General features: G+C 42.4%; 1 non-coding gene across 1 annotated transcript; it reads left to right on the top strand.

Annotated features, from left to right (window-relative positions):
• Positions 1-11,090: 11,090 nt before the first annotated feature.
• LOC147023267 (U6 spliceosomal RNA) lies at positions 11,091-11,195 on the top strand. The gene has a single exon (XR_015060570.1). It is a non-coding gene; the product is annotated as a U6 spliceosomal RNA (small nuclear RNA).

The following is an 11,195-nucleotide window of genomic DNA, read 5'->3' as shown; positions in this document are numbered from 1 at the left end:
TTTGTCAACTCATCGAAGTTATCAAATGCAACACCCATTGGCTTGTCTTTGATGGTTCCATCAGGACAGGACAGTCACCTTTCTTGAAGTTGCTCTGCTGTTTATGTTTCCAATTCCTCTAAGCTGTTGTAATTTATGCACTGCCCAAATCGATTTAACACCTGCACAACCTTTTTGCTACCTGTGACAGATTTCACAGTGACACCCAGTGCCACTTGCTTTGCTGGTTTGACTTTACCTCTCCGAGGGCATCAAGAGGGCACATGACATGATCGGTACATTTTGTGGGATTTTGTCCACAGTACAAGGTGGTGAAAAAAGTAGATAACAGAGGTTGGGGGGGGGGGGGATACATCACTTCCCTTCAGGTCATCTAAAGTAGGATTTTCGGGAAAATCCTTTTTTGAACATCAAGTCGTTGTTTCCTGAGTAGCAGAGTGGCCTTAATCACAATTTGTTCATCATCAGAAGCATAGTCATATGTGACACATACTGCGTCATCAGACATTTCAGAACTGTACATTATCAATCCTAATTTCTTTCCGAGTGGAGTTTGAAATTTAAGTTTGTCACCAAATTTTCCCTTCAAATTCCGCATTAGGCTTTGAGCGTTATTTGAAGGAGTTTCTGATGATAGATTGCACAAGTCCAAATACCTCGCATACACGGATGTAAGGAGTTCGGGACTTTTGTTTCTGAGGACAGATTGCTCAACATTTGCTTGAATATCATCAACAGCTGACGGGTTGGTAGTACTGGTCGATGGACTTTCGGCACTCTTCCTGTCACGATCACATACTCAGAGTGATTCTGCTGACATCAGAAACGAACTCTTGCAAGAGTGATGATATTTCACTTCCTTGGCGACGAGGTCAATGCCACTGATTTTAGACAAGATTTTAGCATCATTTAATACCAAAGCCGCCTCCTGAATGCTTTGGCTCGCCTCGAGAGTTTCGCAAGTGCCAGCAACTTCAAGCCCACCCTTTTTGCGCTTTTTTGTGTTGCCACAAAACAAACATTGCGGTGGAATATATACCGGAAGTGGATGGCTTTTCATCTGAGGTTGCGGTTGCAGACCGTAAATGTGTTGTCGTAGAGGTACTCGCAGTGTCACCAATGTCGACAGGTGACTGGCTGGCTGAAACTGCAGTAAAGTTTGAATAATAGCTAACATGATATCCATCCTTTTCCCCTGGACTTTCAAGTAGATGAAGAACGTCATCGCGGTAGACTGAATTCTCGATTTCGTTTTTTATGCCTGTTTGATGCAGCTTTTTGTACTGTGGCCCATTGTTGTTCACCGAATGGTAACACTTCAAGGCATGGCCTCTTTCCCGAACTCTGATACGTATGAAGGATACAGCGTCTCTGAGGTGTCGGAACTGGGTTTGGGGGTCTCAGTCCTGGCAATGTTAGGAGACCAATCAGGGTCTTGCGTATCCATTGTCACTTATCTGAAAAGGCAATATTATTTGGGATAGAACAATGTTCAGAAAAAGTTTTTTAAAGGAAACATTTTGTTTTTGCAATCAGCAAAATGAAATTTCTTGTGTTACCAGGTTTAATTAGGACATGGCGTAAATTAATGTACTGGTAAATGGATTAAATGATATCAGGCCGAGAGACAGATATTGCGGATTAAAAAATGTTTTCATAAACATGATAAAGAATGAGATGATCACATTCGACCCGTTCTTAAGTGGACTAGGTACAGGAGTTGACACTTAAGAATGGGCAATCCATGGACAGGGTGGTCTGAGAGACATTTTGGCCAAACTTCCATCTTTGTATTCAATCATGCTAATTAACGTGGTAATTAGTGCTAATTAGAGGCGTTCTTAAGTGGACCAAGTACAGGAGTTGACACTTCAGAATGGCGGATCTTGATTTTCACCTCAAAGATTAACAATTTTGCGCTGGTTTTATTCATGCACATAATTATGCTAATTAACCCGCTCCCCCCCCCGCCCCCCAGCAGCACTGACCCTGACCTTTGACCCGTTCTTAACTGGACTTAGTACAGGATTTGACACTTAAGAATGGCCGAAACTTAGTCAGGGTACCCTACTGGATATTTTGGTGCAAGTCTCATTTTTGTACTCAATCATGCTAATTAACGTGGGAATTAGCGCTAATTATGGGTGTTCTTAAGTAGGTTAAGTACAGGAGTTCACACTTAAGAATGGCAGATCTTTATTTCTATCTTCTAGGTCATCAAGGAGAACATTTTGGCACTGGTTTCATTTATATACTCAATCATGCTAATTAAACTTGAATTTGGGGGTACTTTAAGTGGTCGTCACCAGGAATGATACGAGAGACGAAACTTAAGAATGCTCGTTTGAGGGTCCCATGTTGTATCCCATCATATCCCAAGCCTCAAACCTTTTGTACTCGCAATGCTAAACAAATCTCCATGGGCTCCCGGACTATAACCAAATACAGTAGAACCTCGATTTAACGAATCGCTCGGAGGAGAGTTTTTTTGTTCGTTAAATCAAGGTTTCGCTAAATCGAGGTTTCGTAAAGGTTAAATCCCATTCGAAAAAAATCTGGAATTTTCAACTTCTTTGTTAAATCGTGGTTCGTTAAATTGTATACCGGAGTAATTGTGTTGGTCCCGGAGTAATTAATACCGGAGTAATTAATGTATTTCCCCTTTAAGACTTTCTCCTATGATATAGATCATGGATATCGTCGCGTATTGGACAGACTGTACCATTTCAAAGTACTCCGTTTACAACATCTCAGTTATTAAGCGCGTGCCTGCCGTGGTGTTGTGTTTCATTATTAGTTTACTCCTTGTTCTGTATCGAAATTGATTCTATTTCTCTGATCCACAAGCTGCCAGCAGTGCCAAAATGACTCCTACATGCGCTGGGGATGGCCAGTGAGTTCATGTGGTCCACATCGCATATACCGGATATCAGATATGACATAAAAATTGGTCGTCCCCGTGCTATCCATTATAACCGTGTAAGTCCGGTTCATTGTAAGCGTAGTCCACTGTAAACACGTGACGAAATTTGACAAAAGTCAATTCCATACCATCACAGACTTTATTGAGATTCTGAAACAATTTCCATAGATGTCTGGTTCACGAAACTTGCGTTTTTCGGACTGTGATGTTGAGCGGGTCCTGATTAACAACTGATGGTATATGATGTCGCATTTAAATGCTGACAGACTTGCATTGCTGACAATACCAAGTTACGGTCGGTTTACGTTTAAGGCCAATACATTCATAATGGAACCAACCTAATGAACAGTCCCTGTTGCCACAGATGATCGTTTTGCCAAACTCTGGACGCTGACAAATACAGTACAATCTGGTAGGCAACCCATCCATGAGGTCCTCATTGGAGACCATTACCGATTTCTTTTCACTCAACAGTGTTGGGATCAAATATGTCGTGGCGTATTGCTTGAGATTCGTGCATAACGTCACAGAATGTCACGTCTCTAAGTACGGTGCATATTACCATGGCTCGTGGTGTCCGTACAATGAAGTCGCACTTTGCACACTTACAAACCATCATTTGCGTTTGTACCTGGGTATAATATTTGTGGGTGTTTTTCAAATTAGCGAAGCTATCTAAACAGTACTGTTGATCGCCTATGGCGCTCGGGTTTACTGGCAAGACGCTTCTGTACTTGAACGGACATTTGATTTCAATTACTGAAGTTCCATGGCATGTACATCTACTAATCCCGTCCGGTGACCCAGCTATGAACGGAAAACTACTGTCGATCACTAAGCCTGCCTCCTCTACCTTAAAGTTGTCATGGATTTGGCACATATAAGCACTGTACTCGTGTCTCGCAGTTGCTTCGTTGTCAATACCCCATTTCACAGCTGGCACACAACAAATATCTGTTGCATCGTGCTTCATGATTTGGTTCATGGCAGTTTTCGGATCTCTACATTTGAGTACGGTATGAGCGATGCTGGCAGTTATGCGGCCACGGCGATGTGCATGCCACAGGGCAGAGTTGGCCTGCAGCTTTGTCGCATTTGACAGCCTGACGACTTTCTCCGTTGTGGCCAATGTCCACTTAACCACTTCCTCCACTGTATATGTGTCCATCGCTGTAATGTAAAAAAGAAAGTTTAAAAAGTATTTTTGAATGTACATTCTATGTTGCATACTTGTTTTTAGAATACATTGTACTTTCAATTTTCTAATATGTTGCATTCTGTTGCTTCATTTACCTGCTATACTCTCAATAACGTGAGTGACTGTTGCCGGATACATGGCGTCTGCACCATAATCACCAGCTGCATCACTGGGAGCGGTGTCCGTATCACCGTCTGATTTACAACATGCTGCGGCCTCTGGACACACATCCTTCAGAAAGTCGAGTTGCTGCTCGACTTCCTCTGCTGTTAATTCTGGGACCCTTTCTCTTACTCGACCTTTTTTACGTGATGTAAAACCGTGATGGGGATGACTGAGATCCAGATCTTCAGCCCTGGATGTAGTGGAGCAGATTACAAGATCAATTGTTCAAATGATGATACAAGCATGAAACTTGGCAGGAATATTTATTTTATGTCACTTTATGAGAAAAAAAGTGCAAGCCACTTGAAATTCCAACATGGCCGCCATTTTCCAAGATGGCCACCAGACGACCACCCAAAATAAGAACAGATAACAATAACAATCGTTCAAAGAATGATACAAGCATGAAATTTGGCAGAAATATTTATTTTAGGTCACTTTATGAGATACAACTGCGAGCCACTTAAATTTCAACATAGTGGCCATTTTCCAAGATTGCCACCATGTTTTTTCTGCCCTGCAATGTTCAATGTTCTGATTAGGTCTGACAAGAACAACTGCATAGTGGGGTACAACTTGGTCCGTAACGATAGCATTTGCACCTTCCACTACATTGTGTCTTGCATCCACATTTCGTTAACTCCTGGCAGCTTTTAGCTATGGGAGCAAGGGCAGTCCAGAATACCTTCCACGAGTCATCTTCTTTGAACCAACCCCACTCGGACGGACACTGAGCTTCTGGCTGGCGGACTATTGCCTGGCTCCAAATGTGTCCTGCTTGATATGCAGCTCGCTTGGCATGTTCCGTGAGTGCTCCTTGTGTTTGTGGAATTAAATCATATGACCTCTGCTTTCTGGCAAAGAGAGCAAGCCGTGCCTCATTCACTGACGCAACTGAACTTGATCTGTCATACATCAGGACCACAAATTTCTCCAGGATTTCTCGATCAGATTCCTCAATCTTTGATGGGCACTGACTGAGTTTCATTAAGATTACTGACGCTTCATCACATACATTCCATGTCTGCCCTGCTGTCCACAACTTTGGGTGGGGCACGTACTTCTCCTCTGTTATCCGAATTTGGATGCTGGAACATTGAAATGCTTATACCATGAAAGGATGTACTAGCTGTGGTTGCTGTTGGATTGTGATCAATATTGTCCATAGCAGAGGTGGTGAAAATTTGCTTATGTAGAACTGGTGGACACATGACTCCTTCTTCCACATACTGGTTTCCAACAGATTCGCCGAACTGGGCAGATATTTCTAATACCCTGTCATACGAAATGCTGATACCATTCTCATGAAGCCTGTCAATAAGTTGTCGTTTTCTCGTCTTCGCAAACACTGTCATCCCAATGTATACAGCAAATATGTGTCTCACGGTATTTAGAATGCCGGTGGATTGCTGATCCTTCTCTGTACTTTGTGTAGCAGTTGTACTGCAACAGTTGTGCAATAGCCAAGTCTGATTTTACTACACCATGTTTCAGATGTGACTTAATATCGACACCGTGTTCGATATTACACACAAACTGTATAAGTGATGGAGGAATTGATTCTTCACCAGATCCTTCCTCGAACTGATCGTTTAATTTCGTCTTGTGATTAAAGCATCTCTTTACGTATGATATCAGCAGCTTTAGCTAAGTGAATAGCTTCACCATATTTACGAGCATCAGCGAGAACTATCAGGATGCTATGTCATTTTTGAATGCTATCAGGACATCACGTCCTTTCTGATGCGCTTCAAGCTCGGGAATACGCGAGAGTAACTGTTCCTTTAACCTTGTTGAGTTGACATCAGGAGAGTCCACACCGAGTTTCTCTAATCTCTGCTTGTACAGTGAAGCTAAATCTGCCAGTCTAAATATAACTGGATCTGTTCCCTCGGTGGCAGTTCTGGTGTCAGTGATGTTGATGATTTCTGAAAAGCAATGGGGTACAACTCTTTACCTGGCTTTTTGCAGCTCTGTTCTTGCTTAATCAAATTATGATGGGCTTGTTCTCGATTGTATACAGCTACCAGGCAAGCAGGATGATATTTCAACTCCAGCGCAATAGCATCGCCGGCACTGAGCTTTGCGAGGAGCTTTCCATCATTCAGTCCTGGCACACTCATTGAGTCTTTCATTCAATTGCATTGTCATTGTTTGTCGTACAGTTGATGTTTCGGCCTCTTCTTCACACAAAAAGCATACTGATGAAAGTTTTGGTGGATCTGATGTTCTTTGCCTCTTACTGCGGTTTTCTTCTCTGCATGTAGAAGTATTTGCAGTCGCTCTCTTCTGTGTCCTTTTTAGCTTTGTGCTGTTGAACAACAATCTACAGCTTTGGTGATATTTTGTTCTGTTTCGCACCATTGTGTCTTCTATACCATCACCTTCATCTAGTCTGGCTGGATTAAGCGGAATCGTCATATCATTGATGGCATGAAACAATGGCACATTGTTTGCAATGTTGGTATAACCAGCATAGTCCTGTTCCCTTTGGAATTAACTTAGTGGTGACATTAACTTTTTCTCTGTATCCTTCTGACAGAGGCAACATTTCCTCCAGTTTGTTTGTGGCTTTGATTTTGCTTGAGTATCCATAATTTGTGACTCGCAATGGCAAGGTCGAGGGTTTATCCTTTTACCACCTTGCCTTCGTGCACTTTGATGTATGGGATACAGCTAAGTTCATGCGTTTCCCATACACCTATCCCGATCGTTCATCCAATGCCATTTAAATCCCGTGCGATCTGTACACCATCCGGATAACTACATGTAAAACCCCCGTTATCCTTGGCTCGGCTCTCCCGCGCTGGCACATCCTGTCGGTTCAGGTGCGGCTATCTAACATCTAAGGAGTTCATTAGATAGCATTTGGGATACTAAACCCACGGTTTAGCCGACATTGAAGCCCATGCTGAGTTGCACAGCAGTGTATGCCACCAGTGTGCCCTGGTAGTGTACGACATGCACTCTCTTTTTTTGTGTTTAGTCGATATTGGCTGGTGTCCACCACCATTGATGGTTACAATGTGTCAGGGTCCTATAGATCCTTGTGGCTGCATTTCGGTCGCAAGTGGTTTTATTTCGGAGTTTTCCATCTCCTAATGAGCTTCATCTGCCCAGAGCTGTCTGGTTTTCAGGTGCCAGAGATTCGCCTTTCGCACCACCACTATTTGTGGAAACACCCCCACCACCAGAAGGCGAGAGTTGGAGCTTGACTGCCAGAGGCTTTGTTTCGCTTGCCATTTGGGGCATTTCGTCGGCAAAGAGAGCTCATCCTCTTTGCCACCCCAGCATTTGCAGTCCTTTGGAGGGGCAATAACTATTTTGAGCAATTAAAATACAAGCTGTGTTCAAGATCTCCAACAATTCTAACCGTCCCCGTCTATAACGCGATGAGAACCAATTTACTTGTATTCGAAGCCTGCACAATAGTTGTCATTTGACTTCTTTATTGTTACGTAAGTGTTAAAATTGGTTCATGAAATCGATCAATACACTCAAGAATCAGCTCTAGCAAGGACAAAAACCTATAAATCGACATCAAGATGAAATAAATCCGACATCTCTGGCGATTTTTTTTTTTTTTTTAATTGGTTAATGTTGCTTTTTTTCATACGCTGGCGGCCATTTTGAAAATCCACGTGGCTTGCACTTTTTTTCTTGTAGAGTGACCCTGAAGGAACCATCGTACCAAATTTCATGCTTTTTATCACTATTTGAACGATTCTGCCAAAAAAAAATCACTTATTTGCTTCACTAATGGAACTACGTCCTTTTTATAGTACTTGCTCCATATGCACTTCACACTCATACAGGCTTCATCTGAATTAACCCCACTACACGTGACTGCTTCGATTGTGAAAAGGATTGCAGCCACGTGGCTACAGCACTTGCCCAAACCTGCCATACAATTGCAATGGGCCGCTATGACATAGCCATGTGTTTTATATAGGCAAAGCCATGGTTCATATGGTTTGTCGGTCACGCGCTGTCTGGGTACAACCAATCCCTTAATGAAAACAACAGCACTAACTGTGGGTATTTCATGCTGGAGCACCTCATGAACATGGCCCGAAATGAAATAATTATAGGCATCCAGTGATTTATAGGCCTGTAGCGCTTCTCCCTTGAATGGTCCTGGTGTTCGAATGAGGTAATTATATATGCTGGGGTACTGGAGCAGGGGCAGCTGCCTTGGATTACATATCCACCTACTGGTCGGAATGGAATAAGGGTCAGGCAGAACAATCTCCACTTCACCCACGCAAACTTTCAACTTTTCCTCATATCTCGCCCGATCGGTCGTAGACAGGGATAGAAAATATATCGAAGGAGTGCCCATATGGAATGATCAGGTTCTAAATCGATCAAATTTGAAGGAAACAAAATTCAAACAAGCCGGTAGGTGGCGATGGGTCGCCGAGCATGGAAATTATAAGATATGTAGAGCAAAATGGATGTCGTATAGCGGATAGGGAATCACCTTAACCCTTAGATGCATAAGTGGGTCAAAAATGACGGTTTGGCTGTAAAATTGTAATCTCTTTTTTTGCACTCATGCATCTAAGGGTTAAGATGATGCATATCAAATCTCATCCAGTTCCATCTACTGATGACTACTCAGTATCCATTTGAATGAAAAGTCCCGCAAATGCGGTTTGAAATCGGAAATCCCCAAAGTTTGAGGGGGTGCTGTGGGTGAACAAAGATCTAAATCGAAAATCCGGCTCAATCGTTTGTGCACAATGTATTGCAGACGATTAGTGTGAATTTTCATGACCATCCGACCATAACCGAGGAGGAGTCGCATTTGGCGCGAAGGCACCTCCAGCTGTCGCATATTATCAATTTTTGCACTAATTGACCTTTGACCCCTGACCTAAGCGAAATCGGTCAATATGTCTTGAGGAAAAGTTGTAGTACTCATTGAGTACCATGAACCTGCAAAGTTTCATTCGTATCGATGCACTCACCTGGTCGCTAGGAGGCCTTCAATTTTGCCAAATTTCAGCATACCCTAATTGTAGGGGGCGCTGTGGGTAAAGTATTCCATATATCACAAAAACCGGAATACATTTGATAGAGCATCACCTGTAGATCATTCGTGCCAAATTTCTTAACCCTACGTGAGATAATGGCTTTCGGAATTGATTTCGCGTGAACGGTACCGATTTTGAAGGTTTTTCGGTTGTTGCTTGGGAACCAAAGCGTCCCTAGCAACCATCACAATTTCCAAAGCACGAGGTCATAAGATGTACCGACCATCCGAGTTTGGTCAAAATCTGCCCACGTTTACTTCCAATTATGCTGATGACAAACGAACAAACATCCAAACAAACAGACAGAATTACTGACACAATAAGGGTCACCTATTTCGGCGACCCAATATACCGCCACACTTTATCTCCACGCAAAGCGTAAATAGACCGGAAGTTGGACTGCCACCCGATAGTTCGCGCAAATGTTTACATACAGCGATCGCTCGTATTAAATAAGGCTGTTAATTATCTTCAAAAGGGACGTTTTAATTAACCCAAACACCCAACTTTCACTCTTGCACTTCCTTGGAGTTTTCTTAGTATGCATGCAAAGTTTCAGGCTCCAAGGTTTTATGGTTTTTGAGTTATGGAGGAGACGCACGCACGCACGCACGCACGCACGCACACACACACACACACACACACACACACGCACGCACGCACACACACACACACACACACACACACACACACACACACACACACACACACACACACACACACACACACACACACGCTGTATTAATGATTTTGAAACGTCATCATCAGGTTTGTCACTTATCCTTTTTGTGGACAACTCTAACTTATTTTGCTCTCACCGTCGTCCTTCGACTCTCTCGGAAATTGTGAATCCTGAACTGTGATTTGTTTCTGATTGGATCCTGGCCAACAAATTGTCCCTTCATATGAACAAAACAAATTTCATGTTATTTAGTAACTCGATATCAAGTATTAATAAATAGTCGGAGTGCAACACAAGTTGACTCGACAAACTTCCAAGTGGTGTTTACATTGACAGTCATCTGTCTTGGAAAGAAGAAATATTGATTTCTTCTGGGCACACAGACAAAATTAGTGTCGTTCAGAAACGGTCTCTTGGAATAATAAATAATGTTGGATTTTACTCACATACAAGTAAGCTGGTCTATGATTGCAATATCCTTCAAATACCTGACCTATTTTCCTATTGTCTTGGAATTTTCATGAACCAACTAACAAAGGTAATTTACCAGATTGCTTTCACTCCTCTGTTGCAACGTCATAATGCTATATATTGTTACACTATGAGACAATATGATTGTTTTCATCTTCCACACAGTCGTACGGTCTTCGCAAACAAAACAATAATCGTCACTGGACTTAAACTCTGGAACAGTTCAAATGCTGAACCAACTGAAACCCCTCGATCGATAGTTTTAAGCTAAAGCTCAGGTGTTACTTTTAACATGTATAAGTGTAGATTTTCAATGTCCTATTTTGTTCCTGGATTGTACAGGGAGTACTGAAGAGCGATAAAGTACTCTGTTCATTATACGAAAGTGTTCTTGTAGGCCACATGGCTTCTCATATAACATCCTTCCTTCATGTTTTCAACGAACTGAAACACATTTTGTGTGTACTTTCGTCTACTTCCAACTTATTACTGTGGACAAAACCAATTTCATGATTGACGATTGTCAAGTCATACAATATCAGTCCTTCGTAGACGGACAAATACCCACGATTTTACCGGTACGGATCGACTATATCCGGATGGTCATCCATTGTGCTCGCTTGGGCTTCACATTGCAAGAATAAGATCGATACAGACAAGATGAGCATGGCCCTGCGCAAGGATGACACACGAATTGGTGAAGCGTTCCTGATTTTA

This window comes from Eptatretus burgeri, chromosome 7 (assembly GCF_056783735.1).
Source record: "Eptatretus burgeri isolate ZD-2024b chromosome 7, Ebu_testis_v1, whole genome shotgun sequence".
NCBI classification, from domain to species: domain Eukaryota; kingdom Metazoa; phylum Chordata; class Myxini; order Myxiniformes; family Myxinidae; genus Eptatretus; species Eptatretus burgeri.
Note: the sequence above shows the minus strand (reverse complement) of the source record. Positions and strands in the feature narration are given on the sequence as shown.